The 22253-nt window shown below is 46.5% G+C and overlaps 2 long non-coding RNA genes across 3 annotated transcripts; both read left to right on the forward strand.

Moving 5' to 3' along the window:
• The first annotated feature begins 1584 nt into the window (after positions 1-1584).
• Positions 1585-6686, forward strand: LOC136561904 (uncharacterized). Its single transcript, XR_010784427.1, has 3 exons — positions 1585-1764; positions 3198-3259; positions 6597-6686. It is a non-coding gene; the product is annotated as an uncharacterized lncRNA (long non-coding RNA).
• Positions 6687-7854: 1168 nt separating this feature from the next.
• Positions 7855-11565, forward strand: LOC136561573 (uncharacterized). 2 transcript variants are annotated; one of them, XR_010784368.1, is made up of 4 exons: positions 7855-8603; positions 10375-10490; positions 10573-10729; positions 11459-11565. It is a non-coding gene; the product is annotated as an uncharacterized lncRNA (long non-coding RNA). The 2 variants fall into 2 exon arrangements; XR_010784369.1 differs by having other exon boundaries at positions 10593-10729.
• The last annotated feature ends 10688 nt before the right edge of the window (positions 11566-22253 follow it).

Below are 22253 nucleotides of genomic sequence, written 5' to 3' on the forward strand. Positions count from 1 at the left end.
GGAAATTTAATCTGCAGAGTTCACAAGGATTGCAGTTGCATGCTGGTAAAGCTCATTTAAAAGACAGAGCAAAAACAACACAACTTTGTATTCTGGAATCCAGTTTTGCTCTGAACTCTTTTGGCCTGCAGGCAATACACATACACCAGGATCTTCTACTTAATTGAGAAATAGATTTGTATTGATCAGGCCCACTTAACAAGCACATTCAGAGCTGTTCCTGCTCTCAGTTACTCGGGTGGGGAATGCGGGCAGACCCCAGAGGCTTGAGCTACCTGATAAAATAGATATTTTTACAGCAAATGCATTTTTCTCTGTGGGGGCTGTGCTGGTACACAACACTGAGAGTCACTTCTCATATTTGGATCAATTCAGAGTAGTTCTGCTGAAGTTGAACAACTTATTAATTTCTTCCAATGAAAACAAAGAGTGACATAATTATTATGATCAGGTTCTGCTTCACTAACCTGGACATGGGTTACTCCAAAAGAAAATGCCCAGCAGCTCATAGTGAGCAGGCTCTGGTCATCTGCCATTCCTGCACCTCTGATCCCTGCCCTCCTTATTCCCAGCAGGAGCCTTCCCAGCCCATCCAGTGCTGCTGCAGCCCAGGGTGCTCTGGCACCGAGCTGGGAATGCTTGAAGGGATATTGGATGGGTAAATCAGGGTGACTGCTCTGCTTTCCCCTCGTGTGGGGTCTGCTGGGACTGAGCTGGGAGATGAAAGGGCAGAGGGAAGGCAGAGCTGAGCCCAAGCTGGGCAGGGTTTCTGGGTGGGAGGTGGAAGCAGGAATTGGGAATTGCAGGGCTTTATTGAGTTCAGCGTAACCCCAGCATCTGGGAATGATTGTGTGATAGATGAGTAATGCAGGATTGACTCTCACAATTAATGGACAAATATCATGGATATAGGTTGAGAAAAGTTTTATAGACTTATAGTGATGTTTCTGGGAGGGCTGGCTTGTCACTGTGGAACACCTGAGCTCCAGTCAGGATTTGAGGCAGAGATCTCCACCACTGGACAGCAAAGAAGGGGTTGATAGACAGAACTTTGGGATGGGTTAAAGGGTTAAAAAGGGAAAAACCTCCATTGTGAGGGGGCTGAGCACATGGCAGGGAAAATCTCTTGCTCCTGGTGCCAGAACCTTTTTTCTTCATTCAGTCTTCTGTTGTATTTTTTATAAGGTTTAATAAACCTTCCTGAACTATGACATGAGGAGCAATTTCTCACAATTGGCATCTGACTCCATGATTCAGAAGGCCTTTATTAAAACTATACTATATGACATTAATACTACAGTATAACTATACTAAAGAGAACTGAACTATACTATTCAAATGACACTAAAGAATACTAAGAATACTAAGAATACTAAAGAAAAACCCACGACTGTTTGAGACAGCCAGGACTCAGCTCTGAGCCAACTGGCCAAGGGAACAAAACAACCTCAGCAGAATCCAACTGACAAATCCCTTCAGGTAAACAATCTCCATAACACATTCCTCATGTGCAGAAACAACAGGAGCAGAGAACAGAGGTAAGAATGGTTTTCTCTTCTTCTCTCTGTGCTTCTCCAGGAAAAAATCCTGAGAGAGAATTCTCTCTCTGCTCAGAGAATGTGAATGCCACAGGGCCTGATTCCTTGTGCTGCCCTTCCTGCAGATGCCAAGGCATGAACCCATCAGGAAGCTGGAGAAGGATAAGGAGGGGGAATTCAAACTGGTTTTGTTGGATTTGGCTGGAATTGGGTGCTATTCCTACAGGTAACAGCATCTCCCTCCAAACAGAGCCAGAGGCCACTGAGCTTGGTTTGACTGAACATCACTGAGCTTCCATCCCACAGAAAAGCAGGGAGTGGGAACGAGGAGGCCCTGAAGGTGGGACTGTTCCACCTTTGGGTTAAAAAGATGCCCAGGGAGCCTTGTGGGGCTTGGGGCAGCCCGGAGCCAACAGGACAATGTCAAGGAGCTGACACTAACGAGGATAACAAAGTTAATGAGCAAACAATGAGGCAAGTTAGGCCATCAAATGCAGAGTTAACAGCCCCCCTGTTACACCAGGATGTGCTGCTTTAACGATGCTGTTGTGAAAGAGATGGCCCTGAGCTATTTCAGACCACGTACACTGAATTTTGGCTGACGCTTATCAGTTTATATGCAAGGAAATTTATAGCACGGAACTGAAATGAAACAGTGCTTTGGACAGGGAAAAATGGATTGCAGGTGCAAACAAGCATGAAATGAAAATCTACTAATGAGTTTCCATTAGCAGCTAAATACATAATCGAATAATTTTTAGCCAACATAGAGCAATGAGAAAATCAATTTATTCCTCCTAAGTACTTCTCTATGGATTGATGCTCTAGCACAGCTCAGGCTGGTTTTGTTAAGTGAGAGCTTAGCTTGGGATTCTAAGCAGAGCATGGCTTTGCTTCTGCTGAGTATGAATGGAATGTATTTTCCTTGGAAACCTTAAATAATACAAGGTAAAAATACATATAATGATATATCTTAGTTAAAATTGAGCATTTCTATCTGAAAGCTTCAGAATAAAACATTCCAGGAAAATGGACCAGCACTGGCATGTAATTGACTGAGAAATGTCCATTAGTGCAGTAAGGCTTGTTCTCCACTGCTCTTGAAGCAACAGGGTCCTCAATTTCCTTCCTTTTTGCCTTGAACAGCCTCTGGCCTGGGTTCTCTTTGCCTGGTGTTTCATACCTGATTCAATTATGGGAAATATTTTCCTTGAGGCCCTGGCACAAGTGCCCAGAGCAGCTGGAGCTGCCCCTGGATCCCTGGCAGCGCCCAAGGCCAGGCTGGAGCAATCTGGGATAGTGGGAAGTGTCCCTGCCATGGCAGGGGTGGGATGGGATGAGTTTTAAAGTCTCTTCCAATCCAAAACAATTCTGGGGTTCTGGGATTTGTGTACAAATTCAGTAGAGAGCACATCTCAAAATACCTTGTTTTCCTAAGAAGCTGTTTCTGTCTGGGAACTTGAAACCAAAAAGAGCTGTAAATTGTCTGGATATGGCTGGAATTTCAAAAGCTCGTTTTAACTCATTTTGCCTAAGAAAATGCCCACATTTTGGACCCATCTAAAGGCAATTTCTCATTTCCAGCTGGCCTTGTATCAAACCTTAGTGTGCTCTACAGCAGGCAAATGAGAAAATCACTATGTCCATGTTTTTCTGCAGAGCTGGGAATGCTGGGGGAGCCTGGAGAGCCCTGAGTGCACCCACCTGGATGCCCTGTGCAGGTGAGCAGGGGCAGGTGAGAAACCAGGACACAAAAATAGCCAAATATTCATTAGGATACACCCTCTCCACAGCCTCTTCAACTGAAGGAAGTTTATCTCCCTTCCCATCTCCCTCTAAAACTCTAAATGAGAAACAAATAAAAATTTTATCCCCTTCCATAGCCCCTGCCATGACCCCATGTGTCAGGCAGCATCCTTTATCTGCCACTGGCTGGAAATCTCACATTTTCATTGCCTGAATCACCAGATGCATTCATCAAGCCTGACAAATGCCTCCCAAACCACTAAATCACACCACTCCATCTCAATGGGCTACATAATCATTGTCAGGCTCACCATAAATCTGGGAATATCTCTGTTCCACACTCCAATATCTACAGCTTCTAACAGGGCTGAGAAACTGCCACGGGAAAACTGGATGCTAAGTTAAGCTTAAGAGTTTGTCACTCCCTTAAAAATTTGATAAACTCATTAATTTCTGTCAGGCTGGTTTATTTTTAGGAAAAAAAAAGTATTTTTTTCCTACCCAGAGGAATAACTGGGTATTTTTTTTCCCAGACTAGTATTTTTTTTCCCAGAATAAGGTAATGTCTTAGTAAATAAATTAAAATATATATATATATATAAAATAAATGTTTATTTATATATAATATATATAATAAATACTTACTATAATATAATATAATATAATATAATATAATATAATATAATATAATATAATATAATATAATATAATATAATATAATATAATATAATATAATATAATATAATATAATTGTAATATATAATATATATAATATATTATATTATATATAATAATAGGATATATATAATATATACATAATAAATATCATTATATATATATATATATATATATCTAAATAAAACTATTCCCTGCTCTTCTCCTGGGGAGCTGCCAGCTCTGTGGCCTGGCATTCCAGAGGAACCACAGCTGCCCAAGGATGGCACTGGAAGGGGATGGCAATATCCAGGTATTCTACTCTAGCCAATAGAATATAAACTAGATATAGTTTAGACAAACGATTTTTAACAAAACTTAGGGTAATTTATCTTAAGCAGCACTTAAACTTGAAATGAATGAACTCAATTTTGGAATATCAAAGGAATAATAAACTCAATTTTGACAGAATATCAAAGTGATAAAATGTACCTTAAGAGTGCTTAGACCTAAACATAGTGAAACTTAACTTTGCTTGATGTTACGAACACTCAACTTATTGCAGGTTATTATCTAGAAATGTTTTAACTTATTTCAATATTATTAATACAAAAGGTACTGAAAATTTGAACAACCTATGCTTAAAATAAAACCAGAACGATTTTGCTGAAGGAATTACAGATGGGGTTTGATAAAGCCGTAAAATTTGATAATTTTATGAGCTATAGGTTTGGGTGCAGGAATGCAGCAGAGCATCCTCTTCTGGCTCTGGCTGACAGGAGCTGCACACCAGGGCAGTGCCAGGACAACGCTGAGGCCATCACAGGTCAGGCTTTGGGATTGCTTAAAAAAAGGAGAAGTTGGGCTCTGGACACATGAGCAAAATGCCCTGAGGATGCCATAAATCAGCTGAGCTGGGAGAGCCTCCTCTCCTCTGCTCTGAAAGCCATGCAAGGGGACTTGGGAACCTTAATTAACGAGCTCCTTGTGCTGTGTGTGCAGAGCTGGGGAGGGCAGGGAGGAGCTGCTGCCTCAGATAACCTGGGTTCGTCCAGGGGCACACAGACCCTGCCCCACTGTGCCATGAGCTGCTTTCACTTCCATGTCAGGGCTTAAATAGACATTGAAATCACAGAATCATGGAATGGTTTGGGTTGGAAGGGACCTTAAATGCCACCCAGTGCCAGCCCTGCCATGGCAGGGACACCTCCCACTGTCCCAGGCTGCTCCAGCCCCAGTGTCCAGCCTGGCCTTGGGCACTGCCAGGGATCCAGGGGCAGCCCCAGCTGCTCTGGGCACCTGTGCCAGGGCCTCACACCCTGCCAGGGAACAATTCCTAATTCCCAATATCCCATCTCCTGCTGCCCTCCGGCAGTTTAAATCCATTCCCCTTGTCCTGTCACTCCATCCCTTGTAAAAGGATCCTCTCCACCCTTCTTGTTTCATTTTAAAACAAGTTTCATAGAAGAAGCAGGAATGTAAACATTTCCTCTTCAATGCTTCTAACCCAAATTCAGAGCCTCGTGTCTGTGTGTGGGATTGCTCTGTGGGTATGTAGGAAGTCTTTGTTTTCAGTTCCTGCATGAATCTTGATGTTTTAAAAGTGTATTTATATGCACCTATTTTCCTACACATTGTGCCCAAAGCAAGCATCCCTCTCACTGCTCTTGCAGCATTTCCTCAGCTCTCTGCTGAGTGCTATTTGTTACATTTTTAATTTTGAGTCAGGTCAGAAAGGAGACTTGCCTGGGATTTTCACTGGGGTTTTGCCACCCAGTTCCCCCTGAAGCTGAGTGTGTGATTTTGCTGTAAAAAAAAACCCAAAAAACCCAAAGAGATGCTGATTTTGCAAGAATGCAAAAGCTGTGCTGATATCAGTGGGAGCTGTGTCTCTGGAGTGATTAAAGACCAAAGGCACTGGTATGGAACCATCTGGGCTCTGGGCTGAGCTTCCAGGGAGATTCCCTGGCTCAGGTATTTTGGGAAGAAGGCTCTCTCAAATTGCCATGCCTGTGGATAACTTCCACTCCTGTTTTTCCCCACCATCACCTGATTTACTCCAGTGATAAATCCAATGTGCTGTATAAACATTTATTTCTTTGGCAACCCTTTTTTGCTGTTAGAAAAACGCCCCAGGGTGGGACCTGTTGTGTGAAGTGAGTGCTCCAGACCTGCTGGAACACAAACTCCTCTCTGCATTTTGGAAGGAGCAGAAAAATGCTTTGTGCAATTAAAAATCCCCAAAAAGGACTTGGGCTGGTAGGATGGAAATAAGGAAATGCCCGAATCAGCTTTCTCTCCTTTGCAGAGATGCAGAACACAGATGCTGGTGGGTGTTTTGTGTTTTCAGTGGCTCTGTCCTGTCCTTCCTCTGCTGCCTGGCCCTCCTGCTCTGCCCTGATGCAGTGCCACGCTTGATTTATCCAAATAATGGCCTTTTGGAGAAAACTGCTGCTTTGCTCAGGGCTGAGGGATGGCTGAATCGGGGAAAGCAGCACCTGGGAGTTTTCCTGGGAGGAAAGGAGGTTGTTTTGTGCAGTGCTGGTCAGGCCTGGCCCAGCTCAGCCCCTGGGAGCTGCTGATGCTGCATCCCCTCCAGGGAGGGCTCACTGCAGCTCTTCCTCTTAAAAACCCCCCAAAAAACCTCTCTCCCTGCAGGATGGAACAGGAACCTGCATTTTTCCTGATTTCCACAAAGCAGCCATTAACCCCTGGATGCACAGCAGCTTTTTCCACGGGGGCAGCCACCCAACCCAGGTGTGATTTCCAAGGGAAACCTGAATTAACGGGATGGGGCGTGGCACTGGCAGCTTTGGGAAGCTGTGGAGAACAAGACTCTTGTCACCTCCATGGGCCCAGAGCACCCCAGCTGTCTTCTGTGAGTCTTTGGGCCAGGGTGGATGGGCTTTGGCTCCTGTCAGGGGCTGCAAGGGCAAACCTTCACTACTGTTCTCATCAAAATCAAATCTTGATCATTAGGAGGCAGCTCTGTTGCTGGCACCTGGTTTGTCCTGTTAAAATACAGCTGTCTTTTTAAAATTAATAATTATAATAGTCATTTGACTATGTGGAATGCTCAGAGTTACTGCTCTGACTTTTCTCATGGAAATAATTGTAATTAAAAGGAAAGGAGGTGACTATTACTGGCCAAATGGAGCCACCATTGATGAGATGCAGCTTTTCAACTGGGCAAAACATTCTGCCTTGCAGGAGTTCCAAGAACAGTTTTATTCCTTTAAATCCAATGATTTTTGAATGAAAAGGATTAATCAGCCACTGCTGAAGAACATCCAGCTGCTCTTTCTGCTGCTGCCACAAGGAATCTCCTCTTTTACCTCTATAAAGAGTTTTTACTGAAGTCCCTGTTTGCTCAAAGGTTTGTGCCTAGAAATTTGTGACAGGCTGAGGAATTGGGTGTGAAGTGGAGGGTACTGCATGCATCCAGGACAAACTGAGTCCACCTGGGGGTTTTGTGCTCACAAAAAACCCCCAGGTTTTTTTTGGGGTGTTTAGTGGGCAGGGGATATTTTGATGTTTTTAGTGGGCAGGGGGTATTTGGGTGAAGGTTGGACTTGATGATCTGGGAGGGTTTTTCCAGCCTGAGGGATTCTGTGGCTGTGTGCCTGCAGCTGAAGCCCTGAGGCTGCTGCAGGGCTCTGCCTCCCCCACAGCCCCCAGGTGGGGCAGCAGCTCTGGATTTGGTACCTGGTGTGGTGGGGATGGACAAACGCCAGAGCAGACACCTGACCCTGGGAGCAGAGCTCCAGAATTGCCTTCTCTGGGGGCTGGGGCTGTGTAAGAACAAACTACAGCAGAAATAAATGATGAGATGGGAGGCCTGAGGTGGGCTGGGAAGAGGCAGGAGTGGGGAAGAAAATTGTAATTTTTCCACGGCTGCTCAGCAGTCCCCTGTGTGCAGCCTAATTTCAGAGATAATTGGTGCATGATTTCCCAAACAGAATCCATTGTTATCTGTGCCCTGCAAAGCCAACGCAGCCCTGGCTAATTCTGGGTAACCAGGGGGTGATTCCATAGTTACACTGCAGTCACGGTGGGGACTGGGTAATGACCTTTAGAGACCCCATCAGTTAATTGGGAGCTGCTGGTGGTTAAGGCAGGCTGGTCACCACGGGGGCTGTGTGCAGCAGCCCTGCTGAATTCCAGAGGCTGGCAGAAAGGAAATGCTGCTGGTCCCACCTTGGTGTGCCAGGATCAGCCACTGCTGAGGGGGAGCATGGGGTAATTCACTGTTTTGTGTGCAGGACTGCTCCTCAACCCTCTGAAGGGCTTGGAGACTCCTGCCTGAACAGGGAATGTGTGGCAGGTGGGAATCCCCATCCAGGACAGGCTCATTTCCAGCAGGACATCTGGGAATGGTGGGAGCTGCTGGGCACTCAATGGGCTGGAGGTAAAAAAAAAACCCCACAATAGAAAAGTACCAACACTCGGGAGATGCTGCTGCTGTTTTTCCTGTTTTCCAGGGATTTCCTGGCCTCGGGTGGGATTCTCCACTTTAATGAAGCCTTTGGCTGATGGAGGGAGAAGGATAGAGTCACGTTTCTCTGTGGTTTCCAGGAGAAAAGAAGGGAGCAATCCCAAACTCCTCTCCAAAACTCAGAGAGCTCAGAACTTGATGTAAACCCACAGCTCACCCAACCATACCAGGTAAATGATTTTCAGCTTACTCAAAATGATTTATGGATTTAGATGAAATTTGTTGAAGAAGTCTCATCAAAAAGCAAAGAAAATGATCAGAAAAACCAACAGCTTTGAGATGTTCCTGGTTTTGGTTTGAAAATGGTGCTTCCATTTCAGAAGTGTGGAATTTACTCCCAATTTAACCAGTCCTGTGGTGTTTAAATTCAATAAAAAGGTAAAACTCGCTTAGAAGCTGTTTTTCAAAATCCTGCTCCCTCTTTTTTGGAAGCCTGGAAGGAACATAAAATGCAGTTCTCAGCAGAAGGATGTAATTGGGAGGAACTGTAATGGATGGGCTGTGTTTCTCTTTGAAGTTCCCATTGATCAGCGCTGCTGAGATGATTTTTCTAATCCATAACTCAGGAACATGAAGGAATTGTCACTTAATTCTTTGGATGTTTGTGTTTCACCTCCTGTGAAAACAGACTCTGGCCTTGATTCAAGTTGTTCTTGAGAAGTGGGGAAGAATCACCCAGTTCTAGTGGGGATTTTTTAATATAAATTTTCCTCCTGTTAACCAAAACAGTTCTGTGATTTCTTTTTTATGTCTGACTTTGGTGTAAGAAAACTCCATCTAATACCTTCTGCTCCAAGAATGTGCTTTCAGCCAGTGGAGCAGTAATTAAGAGATGATTCTCCCCCTCCTCTCCACTGGAGAGGCAGCTTGTGTTGAAAAACCAACCCTTCACAAGGAGGGAGAGCCATCTGTCCTCTCTCTGAGGAAAGAGATCATTTTTTTATGCTCACATTAGCTGAACCTCCGTGCAGTAACTCATTTCCATAAGGAAGGCACCCACTGGGATGAATTTCCATGCCCCTCATTGACACAGCTCTGATGGCAAAGCTGCCAGAGGAGCTCTGGCCACAGCTGCTGGGAAGATCAGGGAGTTCAGTCAGGTCCTTGAGCAGCCCTGGGACCACGGGAACAGAATCCCTGTGGAATTGTGGATATGCAGAAAAAAGTGGTGGTTAAAGTGCCTCTGGTACTGACCAAACACCTTCTCTGCATGGCCAGCCCCTGCCAGGCCGTGATCTCTGAATTTCATTATCTCAGCTGAAACCAAAACCCCCTCGGCAGGAATTTCTAAAGAGAAAACATTGAAGGCTCTGAGGGTCTCATATAAACTCCTGCTGGATCCGTGTAAGTTCTGGATATGAGGGCTCCTGGCTTGGGGAAAAGGGGGAACACTCAAACCCTGAGGGCAGGTACTGGAGTTCCTGACACTGTTTTGATAAGAGAAGGAAAAATTATGCTCCTGCTTGAGGAAATGATGGTGATCCAGAATTCAGAATAACAGTCATTAATAAATAATGAGGAGAGTTGTGAAGAAAATGAATTTTTCAAGGACTCTGAAGAACATCTTTGGAGCTGAGGTCTGGAACCTGCAGGAGGTACAACCTTCATCCCACTGCACATTGATCAGAGCTTTGGTAATTAACTGCTTCTGAAATATCTTTTGCAGCTGATCTGATATTAGTGAAATGCTTTGGAGCAATACTTTCCACTGGTTTGTCCTGGTTTGAAGAAAAAGAAGGAAAATTATGATTTGTTTTACCAGACTCTTCAAGCAGCAGTTTTTTTATGGCTGATGTATTTGTAATGTGGGTTTGCCCTGCTGCTTACCCCTGCTTTTGCATCTCTTTATCAAGGACTGACTAATAATTCTTCATAACAGCATTTTGGATGGTTTTGGTATCTATTTTTGCCCAGAAATCTCCTCATCCTTCTCCCTTGCAGAATCCTCTCAACTCCCTCTCCATGCTCAGACACTTGAGGACAAGCTGTGGCCATTGTGTAAGTGCAGAGCACAATCCAAATGGAAATGAAAACAATTAAATATACATGACAAGCAGGTATTTAGACCAGCCTGGATTTCTTAATGGTTCATTTCCACCTTTCAACTAAATTAAATGTTGCTTTCATCCATTTTTAAAGGAATGTCTATTTTTTGTCAGGAGCTGCCCTGCTCCATCTGCTCCTCAGATGGTTTTGCCTCATCCCAAGGACAGCCCCACTGGCTGTGGCAAAACCAGGAGATTTTTATGGCATCACAGATGAGGATTCACACAAACCAGGGCTCTGTTACCTCCAGGTAAGAAAAGTCCTCTGTAATTAATGATTGTTCCTTTTAATGACGTGGTCCTGGCGCTTATGGCATGGATTTTGGGACCTGCTTCTCCCAGTGCCCCTCAGCAGCTGGAAGCTTTGGGGGCTTCAAGTGCTGCCTGTATCAAACCCAAGATTCCTGGTAATCCAAGACCCAGACTGTGCTGTGCTGAAATTCCCACATCCATGGCTGGAATTCTGCTTCCATTCCCGTATCTGTGGCTGGAATTCTGCTTCCATTCCCATATCTACAGCTGGAATTCTGCTTCCATTCCCATATCTGTGGCTGGGATTCTGCTTCCATTCCCATAGCTATGGCTGGAATTCTGCTTCCATTCCCATATCTGTGGCTGGAATTCTGCTTCCATTCCCATATCTATGGCTGGAATTCTGCTTCCATTCCCTTACCTACAGCTGGAATTCCCATATAAATGGAATGCTTCTATTCCCATATCTGCAGCTGGAATTCCACTTCTATTCCCATATCTGCAGCTGGAATTCTGCTTCCATTCCCATATCTGTGGCTGGGATTCTGCTTCCATTCCCATATCTGCAGCTGGAATTCCCATATAAATGGCTGAGCAGGATGATAGGAACTGGTCAAGGGGCTCTTGGCAGTTGCTCTGCTCCCATCTTTGGAATCTCATTCTCATTGTCTGAAAATCAGGGATTGGGAAAACAAAAATGTAATTTTTTTTTTTCCTCTTAATGACAGGTAAAATGAGGGGAATAATGAGAGAAAAAGTGACAGTAAAGTGCAGCATGTGAAGAAGATATCTGCATATCCCTCTCTCTTTTGGGTGGCTCAAGTGGACGTGGATCACGGATCTGTCTCCTTTGATGGAACAGGTGCTGGGATTGGAATTCTGAGGGAGATTTCATGGATTCAGTCCCTCACATGGGTTTCAATGGGTGCAGGTATGGGTGCCCTGTTGCCCCCAGGCATCCCTGGCTCCACAGCCTCTCCAGAGGCAGAACCTGTGCTGTAATTCCCAGGCTGGGAGATGAATATCCCTTGGCAGCTTCCCATGAGTCCGTATTGATCAGGGCAGCGCTGCCCTTTTGTTTCGTGCTGAACAACCCAGTGTTTGCAACTGAGACCTGTCAGGAGCTGAGGGACTTGACAGGGCACTTTGGAAGGAGCAGGGCCATAAATTCCCCAGGAATTCACGCCGTGGTTAACGCTGGGGAGGAACAGGCTGCACACAAACACCCTGCCATGCAAATCCCAATCGATGCGCTGACAAATACCCTGCTGCATCCTGCTGCCTCACTCGATATTTCTTCAAATAAACGGAATTCAGGAGGCAGGGAAAGGCAGAACGTTCCACCTGAAGTGGTGCAGGGATGGGAGGCATTGTGGAACTAATCAGGAGTGGATGGATGAGCTTTGTGGCTGCCTCGCTGTTTATTTCATATCTCTGCTGCTAAACTGGATTCAAAGGGCTCTAATTGGAAAGGGGCCTGCTTGACATGTAAAGCACCTTTTCTCCAGTGTGTGTGCTGAAAAGGCAGGACAGTATCTCTTCCTGAGCATGAATCCAGGAATTGACAGGAGTCTAGGTCAATCCATTGGTGGAGGGAACAAGGAACCCTCTTCCAGCAGTTTCCCCCCGAGCCCCAGGATTCCACCAGGCATTGCCCAGCATCTCCACCCAGCTCTCTGTGCCCTGCATCTCCCCCAGCTCCTCAGGTGTGTCCAGCTCTCTGTCCCCTGCCACTGCCACCCAGCTCAGCCTCAACACCCCCTGCTCCTCTGTGCTGAAGCAGAAGATGGTGTCTGCAGAGGGGCAGAGCCTTCCAAAAGTAAAGGCCAAAGTGTTTTAATGTCGGCTGGGTTTGCTGGTTGGTGTTGGGCAGCTAGGAAAATCAGGAAAAAGGAGATATTTGATGTGCAAAAGGAACTATAAAGTTGGGTGCCCACAGAAGCTGTGGCTGCCCCATCCCGGGAGGGTCCAGGGCCAGGCTGGATGAGACCTGGACCAGCCTGGGATGGTGGAGGGTGTCAGGGGTGGGACTGGATGAGCTTTAGCTGGAGGGGACCTGCCCAGTTTGGATGCTCCAGGAGGGAGCTGGCTCTGCTGGAGAGGGATTCTCACTGAGCTCCCACTGCTGTGAGAGCTGGGAATTCATTCAGGGCAGGTTTGGGGAGGGTGACAAACATGCACTGTAAGGAGAAACTTGGACTGACACTTGACAACTCCTCTGTTTTGTAAATTCCAGAGGAATTTGAATTGCATGGCGTTTTTTCACTTGCAAATGTTGCAGACTTGTTATTTTTCCCTTTTCCACATATTTTAAGCTTATGGCGTTGCATAATTTTTTATAACTCTGTCCTTGTGAAGGAACAAGCAGAGAGCAATATCTCAGGAATAATTCCCTTGCAACAGCAATCTGCTTTTGCCTGCAGACAAAATAATCCAAACCATGTTAATAGTTTTAATTTCCAGTGATGTAAGAGCTGGTGCTTCTGCAAAGGTGATCTTTAAACCTGTGGTGAACTCAGACGCCTCCAGAAGAGCTCTGTGGGAGCTCCAGGTTTGTTAGTGCAGTAAAATATTGGAGCTACAAGCTTGTTTGGGAATACTTCATGGAAGAGCAACTGGAGTAACCAAAGCAGGTGTTAAACTGAAAGGACTGCAGGGGGATTTGGTCCTGGGCTGGTTGAAGCTAAGGAAGGGCAGGAAAAGCTGAATGTTTGAGCAGGGCTGGGAGGGAATATCAGGCAATGGCAGGAGATGTTTAGATAAACAATAAACAACTGCTGAAGGCAGGGATTGAGAGATGTAAAAGTGAATGAATGGGGAGGGAAAAAGGGTTGTAATGAAATGCTGAGGGGATGTGGTCAGCCTTGCCAGTGGGATTGATTTCTGTGCCATCGGGGATCAGTGGCTCTTGGGACTGTCCCCAGCTCCTGGGGCAGGTGACACCCTCAGGGTGAGCCAGAAGCTGCTCCAAACTGGTGGTGGAAAACACAAGTAAAGCTGAAACTCATGAATGTTTTGGTGGGGAGGAGGAGAGAAGAAAATGTGGGTTTTTTTCTTAATGCCAGCTGGTGCCTTGTCTTTCATGGAAGAGGAGGAGGAGGAGGCAGAAGAGGAGGGAGGGAGGAGTTTGATTCTCCCATGGGAGAGGAGGAGGATGCAAAGTTGCTGAGGAAACCATTGGGTTTCCTGGCATGATGTGATGGGGGAATTTGACCATCCCTCGATAGCAACAAAGATATCTTTGCACAAAATTCTGTTTAATCTTGGTTCAGAGTAAGTCAGGAGAGCTGAGGGCGTTCTGTGCCCTCAGGGAGGAATGGGAGTAGCTCAGGTGTGGCCTTTAGGGTCCTTGGAGGCAGGACAAGGTGAGTGGAGCATCCCTGCATCCACCCTGGTGAGGTGAGGCAGGGACAGCACAGGAGCAGCTCCCTGGACCTGCTTTCCTTCTCTTGTCATTGCTCTCCATCTCCACGGCAGGAAATGCTCCTGGGGCACTGACAATAAACAGCATCTCTTTTCCTGCCATTTCCCACCAGCACTCCCAATTTCTGGGATCCTCTTCCCTTGCAGGAGCCCAGGCCCTGGAGGTGCCCCCACACATCTGCTGCTGCCTGGCCTTGGCAGCCCAGGCTCTTGGCAATGCCCCCCAAACGGGGCTTTTCCCCCATTTCCCCTCCCTCCCTGGCTGCAGCTCTCCTGTTAATGGCCCCATTCCCATCTCTGTGCGGTATAAATCCCACTTCAGCTCTGTGAGAGCTTCTCTGGGCTCTGTGGGCTGTTGTGCAGTCATTCCACGGCTGCTGGGAGCATTTGGAGCCCTTCCTATTATTTGTCTTTATTCTGGGGAATAAACGCTCAGCGTTTGCTGCAGATGTGGCTCTTCCACCCAAAAAATCCCCCTCAGCAGCAGAAATGAGCGCAGGCACAACAGGCAGAGGTGGAAACACTCTGGAAATGCCACGCTGGCTTTTCCCAAACGACAGTGGTGACATTTGGGATTGACAGGATCCAAACCATTGTGGGAGTGCTTCAGGCAGCACAGAGAGGGCTGGGGTGTCCCTGCTCCTCAGCCTCCCAGCACTTGTTTGTCTGGATTTTCTGTGTCCAGGAGATTCCCCCCAGTTGCCACTCTGGCTCCTCTCTGGTGTTTTATTTAGAAAATTAAATTGCTGTACTTAAAATCAAGTGTCCAGTGATAGTGTTTAATCCTGGGATAACATTTAAATGGGGAACAGCAAAGCAAGCTGGGAGGAACCTCTCACAGTGAGGCGAGAGCACACCCATTTACAAAAGTACTTCAGTAGGAATTAAAACAAAATTTCCATTTTCCACACCCTCATTCTGATCCTCATTGTCATTAACTTACTCCAAACCCCACTTGGTATTTCAAACTGGAGAAAATCATTCTGTCTTCCAATTAACTCCCATCCTCCAGACAACATAATGAGACTGATTTCATTCAGCTCTGTTGTTTAATAAACATCTAAACAGTTCTTTATCTCTGAGCCACGCAGGAATGTGCACTTCTGGTGCACTGAGCACGAGGTAATGGGCAAGAGGAAAATTACTGGAGAAAAATCATCTTGGGCTGGGTTTCTCAGCTCACCCTGGGAGCCATGGGCAGGGCCAGGCAGTGAGCTGCTCTCCCACAGTATTTCCATGGAGAAAGTATGGCACTCCTGTTCCAAACCCTGGGGTTTTTGGCTGCCTGAGCAAAGGCACCACAGGGGTCAGCTGGAGGCTCAGCAGCCCAGAGGAGGCAGGGATGTAGCAGTGGCTATGAAATATAATTATTTCCATCACAGGGACGAGGCTGGGATGCTGGGGCAGGCTGGAGACAGGCTGGAGGACTCGGTGTTCTGGGATCAGCCATGGCCATGTGCAGAGGGCCCAGCTCAATTCAAGGAATGGGAGCCATCAGAGTGAGGTGAGCTGAGCAACACTGCAGTCACAGAACACTGCTGCTAAATTATTCAGTGTTTAAAGGCTGAGAACATGGCCAAAGGGGCAGAGATGTGCTGCTGGTGTCCAGCACGGGGCAGCAGCAGGACAGTGACCCCACTGAGGGCTCTGCTAAAGGGGCAGGTTTGTACAGCTGGCCCTGGGCACAAGGCTGGCAGCACCTTGTAAAAAGGGAATTATTGTGCTGCTGTCACTGCAGAGGGCTCTGTGTGCTCACAGGGCCCTGCATGGCCCCTGTGGGACAGGGCTGAGTGCTGCTGGGTGGCCTGGAAAGGGAATGTTAACAGCAAGGAAATGGCATTGTGCCTGGTTGTTCCTTTTGGATTTTGTCTCCAGGAGAGCTACAGCAGCTGTGTGGTCAGGGAGGAGAAGGACTGTGGTGTCACTTAGCACAGAATCAGAGAGTGCTTTGAGTTGGGAGGGACACTAAAACTCATCCCATCCCAGTGCAAGGGACACCTCCCCTCTCCCAGGTGCTCCCAGTCCCATCCAGCCTGGCCTTGGCCACTTCCAGGGGCAGCCCCAGCTGCTCTGGGAGCCTGTTCCAAACCAGTTACTGAACTGATGGCACCTGAGTCTGGAATTTCAGCTTCTGTGGCCTTTCCCAGCCCAGCCTGTGAAATGCAATGGGCTAAATCCATTCCAATGATGAGAGTCTTTGAAGAGGACAATCTCCTCAAAGGATTCCTGGAGCAGGGAAGACAAAACACTGGATTCCTTGTGCTCTTTGCTCATTGCTGGCCTGGGGCTGGGCTGTGCTGTGCTGTGTGCCCCAGGCTCTGGGGTGGAAGGTTCTGGTTGGCATCACCCACCATCAGGAGCCTTGGGCTGAGCACTGTGGAGATCCTTCTGCTCCGTTTTATGCCTGCCAGCAGAAATGAGCATTTATTCCTGAAGTAAGGAACGCAGCCCTGCCTGAGCCGAGGGAAGGCATGTGCAGAGGCCAGGCTGCAGAGGAATGCAAACAGGGCCATACTGGCAAAAATGAGGAGTTAATTTAGTGCTGAATGCTCTGCTGTTTTTTCCCAGATGTGTTTGCAGAGCCATTAAGAGCTGTGTTTAATCTCAGCTCCATTTGCAATCTGATGCACATTATGCTGCCTCCACACAGAGCAGGAGCTGCTAATGGCGCTGGATGAGCTCTCCTGTCCAGGCTGCTCTTCCAGGGCTCTCTGGGGACAGCTCTGACCCAGGCCCAGGGCTGAGGGCTGGTCCCTGGCTGTGTGTGCCAATCTGGCACGCCAGCATTTGGGCCTGAATGAAAACTTCCCTGAATTAGTAATGACGTTTTTATTTTTAAGCGACTCAAGCTCAGGCAGCGTTTTAAAAAATGAATTTTAGGTGATTTCTTTCTGCTTGGGTGCTCAGAGCTGCCTGAATATTGTCTGTTAGAGCTGCTGCAACTTCTGTCTCTAATGGAGGTGCTCACGCTCACTAAACTGTTTGGCAAACACTGGCTGCCGTGGCTCATCCTCCTGATTAAATCCCATATTTGCATTTCCTTGGATATACAAAGAAAAAGCAAATCAGCAATGAGCAGCACAGTTAGAGCAGGAATAAGCAAACAGGGATGGAGGAATAACTGCTGATCTGGAGATGCCACACTGCAGAGCCAGCCATGCATGCAGGGCCTGTGCAGCAGAGCATCCTGCATCCCTCAGAGCATCCCTGCATCCCTCAGAGCATCCCTCAGAGCATCCCTGCATCCTTCAGAGCAGCCTGCATCCCTCAGAGCATCCCTGCATCCCTCAGAGCATCCCTCAGAGCATCCCTGCTTCCCTCAGAGCATCCCTCAGAGCATCCTGCATCCTTCAGAGCAGCCTGCATCCCTCAGAGCATCCCTGCATCCCTCAGAGCATCCCTGCATCCTTCAGAGCATCCCTGCATCCCTCAGAGCATCCTGCATCCCTCAGAGCATCCTGCATCCCTCAGAGCATCTCTGCATCCCTCAGAGCATCCCTCAGAGCATCCCTCAGAGCATCCCTCTATCCCTCAGAGCATCCTGCATCCCTCAGAGCATCCCGCATCCCTCAGAGCATCCCTCAGAGCATCCTGCATCCCTCAGAGCATCCCTATATCCCTCAGAGCATCCCTCAGAGCATCCTGCATCCCTCAGAGCATCCCTCACTGCACTCCTGCATCCCTCAGAGCATTCTGAGCCCACTGAGGGATCCCAGTGCCAGGCAGGTGTTGCCAGAGGAGCAGGGTGGCCCTGCCCATTCCCTGCCAGGTGTCCCTGGGGATGCCCTGATGGACACCAGCTCCAGCTCAGCAGGGCTCAAGTGGAAGGTGCTGTGTGGGGTTTCTTTCTTTGTCTTTTTCCTTTATTTCATCAGAAGGATGGGAGGCAAAGTTTGATGTTTTAACACTTGGCCTGCTATTAGCTGGGGAAATCTAGCAGATGTGCTTCATCATCTCAAAGATATGAGCAATCTCCAGCACTCTGCTATTAATGTGGGGAGATTGACTCAAAGTGTTTTGCTTCAATGGCTCTTAAGAAATTCACAGTTCATTTCCAGTCATTAAAATAATTAGTGCTGTGCTCTGCCTCCTCTGAGGACAGAGCTGCCCTGGGTGGGAGTGAGGGCTGAGCTCCCTCCTCAGCCTGAAAAACCTGCCTGGGGGAGCCAGGGGAAGGCCCAGGTTAAAGGAGGACTTGGGGGCTCAAATGGCTTTGAGGGGCCCTGGCCCTGAAGGAGCACATGAAAAACTGCCCCATTTGTTCCAATGAGGCTGCTCCTGTGATAGACTGAGTGCCATAAATAAGTGATTACAGCACTGAGCCAAAACCAATCACAAGGATTAGATCTGACTCATGGGATCGAGAGAAGTCCTTGGTTTTACTGGAGGCAAGGGGAAAAGTCTGTTCTTTGATGGATCCCATTTCACTCCATAAAGAGATCTTGGAAAAGAGGAGTTAAGCCAGTGCTGCTGCTCAGGGGAGAGGAAGGATGTCAGGCACAGGGAGCTCTAGAACTGCACTTCTCTTTTAATATTGTTTCTGTAACCAGTTCTTATCTAAAAGTCTTTAATCTTTTGGGGAAAAGCAGAGATATTCTTGCTGTTCTGGTGTTTGGTAGCAAGACCTGGGAGGCATTTCTGTAAACAGGCTTGAAATGGATAGAATTTGGCTGAGGAGAATTGCTGAGCCAAAGCTTTTCTGTGCATTGGCAGTTTGGAGAGGTGAGGTTTGTAGGGTGGGGGTCTGCACAGTTTGGGATGGGCAGGGATGGGATATTGGAGCCAGGGCAGCAGAACCACAATGCACAAGGGCTTCAGGAGCATCCATGGGGCTGGAAACCTGTCAGCTGTTGGGTTTGAACTCAATCCAAACATGAATCAGAGTGAAAACCTCTGTTTGCCCCATGGCAATGCAGGATCTGAGGGGCCAGGAGCCAGACAGGAGCAGGAGAATGGCTCTGAGCTGAGGAGTTCATTGGATATATGGAGGAAATCCTTCCCTGGAGGGTGGGCAGGCCCTGGCACAGGTGCCCAGAGCAGCTGGGGCTGCCCCTGGATCCCTGGCAGTGCCCAAGGCCAGGGCTGGGAGCACCTGGGGCAGTGGGAGGTGTCCCTGCCATGGCAGGGGTGGGAATTCTTCAATTCTCACTTTGAGACTTTGAGAATTGAAGAATTCAGGTGTTTGGGAAGTTTCCATTCACTGGTCCCTTATTTAACTTGGATAAGTGTCACCCATTGGAGCTTTGGGAAGCCAGGCTGTCAGTGTGCCAGGAAAATAGGAAGCAATAAAAAAGGCTGTTGAGACACTTATCCAGTGCTGAGGGAATTTTCAGAACAGCTGTAGTTGAGTAATTATGAGCAGAACCCTTGTTTCCACTGAAAATAATGTATATTAGATTATTCCCTAATGATAAAGATTATTTAAAAGACAAAAGCTATAGAATAATAGACATTAGCAGATGTATCTATTTCCAAAATCCCTGAGAGCAGACTTAAATCTTGGGAGTTATTGCTCACCTTTAGCAGAGCTCTCATCAGCTGCTGTAAGCCCCAGGGCTGACACTCCAGATAAGTACATGATATAGCTGAGCCCTAAAACTCTTAACAGAAAATATACATCAGGACTTACTGTAAAATTTCTTGGAGGATTAGAGAAAATATTAAGTCAATAGTTCTTTAGTTATGAGGGGCTTTTAAGGTAATCAATACTTTCCAGCCGTGTTAGTGCCTCTGATGATAAAAGATGACATTAATAGCCAACTTTCTCCTTTTTTTGGTGTATTTATGTATATCCTTCCTTTAGTCACACCTGCTAGAATCAATAGCTACACAAGGAATATGGTTATTTTTAAATGGCATCAATATTGATTCACCTGGAACTGCCAGTTTCAGCTGGAACTTGATTTCAGGTGAAAAACCCTCACTTTTTCATACAAAAGGATTACCAACCTCCCTAAATCTCTGGAGCACCCCTGCCTTTGCTTCCAGTGAATTCCACATTTAGCAGTGTGCTAATGCAGCAGAAACTATTTTAGGATTAATAAATCCTAAAAATAGGATTAATAGGATTAATTCTAAAATTTCTTTGGAGTTACATGACATTTTATGTCCTCGAAGCATTGTGCAGATGTTAATTGAATTTAATTGATATCATTCAGTCCCCAAAGTTATATGCATGCAGTTATTAATGGTTTAATTATTTTGTCAATGGAATAGATTCTTTGCTTTTGATTCTGCTTCAGGAGATCCAGGCAGTCCTTAGGCTGAATCCTTTTTATTCAGGTGACTCAGTTGGTCCAAGGATAAAATTTTGCCCAGGGCATCTTCATGCTCAGACCAGCTGCCCCAGTGGCTCTTTGGGCACAGAGCCCCGGGTTTGGAGTCAGCCAGCCACAGCACACTCAGGGATTTCCAGCCTGTGAGTTGTGCCCAGCTCTCTGGAGCAGCATTCCTGATGTCAGGGGTAAAACCCCACTGTGTCACCTGTCCCTGCTGCAGGCAGTGCCTTTTCCCTGGGAGCTGGGAAGGTCTCTGGGATGGGGCAGGCTTGGGAGTTGATCCTGGTCCCTGTGCCTGCACAGGGAGAGGCACTCAGGGGACACCAGGCTCCTTCTCCAGCTCCCAGTCAATAGGGCATTAAAAGGGAATTGCCGAGTTTTGCATTTGAGAAAATGGTTGGGCCTCTTCCAGTGGAGTGTCAGGCCCTAATGATGGAGGCAGTGCAAACATGTCTGGTCAGGCCTCTTCTCATTTCAATCCCAGCTTATCTGGGGGAAGAACAACCCATAAAGAAACCACAGAAAACACTGAGCTGCCCTCCCACAATACATCATTTGTAAAGCTTTCACTCCAGCTTTCCAAAAGGCCATTTAGCTTAATAGTCTGTCCCATTTTTCATTTCCTCATGCTACAGGTGCTGGGGGGATGATTTACAAAAGAACAATGGAATGACATTTTACCTGGCGTTGGAAATGAATCCCCAGCAGTCTCACGCCTTTTGTGCCTCAGATTTGCCTTCCCTAACAGGGAATGGGTGGTGAGATTCTGTAACAAAACAATAGGAGATCTAAAACGAGAGAATACATCCAATTTTCCAGCCAGCCACGATCTCCTAGAGCCATTAGTAAATTGTTAGTATGTCCATATTAGTAAGAAAGGATTAATCGCCTGATTGAATTTTCAGAAATTTAGGCAAAGGCCAAATGAATTGGCCTCCATTCTAGTGTGACTAAATGCCAAAAAAATTACATGTACAATATACATTATTTAAGAAACACTCTGGAGAAAACATGCCTAGCTGTATAATATATATTTAGACAATCTATACATTTAAACCCTGTAAGAACCTACAATATTAGGATGATATGAGATAGAATGAATGAAAAAGGGGGAGAATCAATCTCAGTTTGGTTGTTACTGTTCTTATTTCCACTGATCGTGGCAGGTCATTAAATGAAGGTCACCTCCTCGTGGAATAGTTTGTTGGCTTCTTCAGCATCTTAAAACTTGTGAGGTGTGAAATCAATGACAAATTTTCAGGCAGTATTAAGTGTTGTAAAATGGAGAGCTTCCAGTGATTCAGAGCATTGTAGGAAATCACCTGTTGGGTGAATGGCCCACAAAATGTGATCTATTGCTGAAAATCTCCTTAAACACTCAACCATTGGAGGAAATGAACTTTAAGTGGGACTTGTGTAGTAGAACTTCTGCTTTGATGAATTTGTCATGCTTGGTGGGTAGTGATATTCAAGTAATAGCTTAATAACCTCACTATTTACAGGCAATTACCCCCCTGAAGGAGCTCAGATGGGGTGAAAACATCTGTTTCCTTCGGGAATCTGTGCACATCTGCCCTTAAACAAAGTGAAAATTTGGTGTGAGAACTCTTAAGGACTGAATTGCTGAGGTTCTTCTGCAGTGCTGCCTTCTCTGCAATTAGATAACAGCTTAAAATCTGATTACTGAGTTATTTTTCACCTCTCAGAATGCACAGGCACAAGCAAACTCTCCGTTGAGAGCTGATTTGATGCCAGTTAAATATTCAGGTAGTCCTCTGAAGGCACTGGAAATCAAATAGCTGAGACATCTTGTGCAGAGTGA

Source organism: Molothrus aeneus, chromosome 12 (genome assembly GCF_037042795.1).
Source record: "Molothrus aeneus isolate 106 chromosome 12, BPBGC_Maene_1.0, whole genome shotgun sequence".
In the NCBI taxonomy this organism is placed as follows: domain Eukaryota; kingdom Metazoa; phylum Chordata; class Aves; order Passeriformes; family Icteridae; genus Molothrus; species Molothrus aeneus.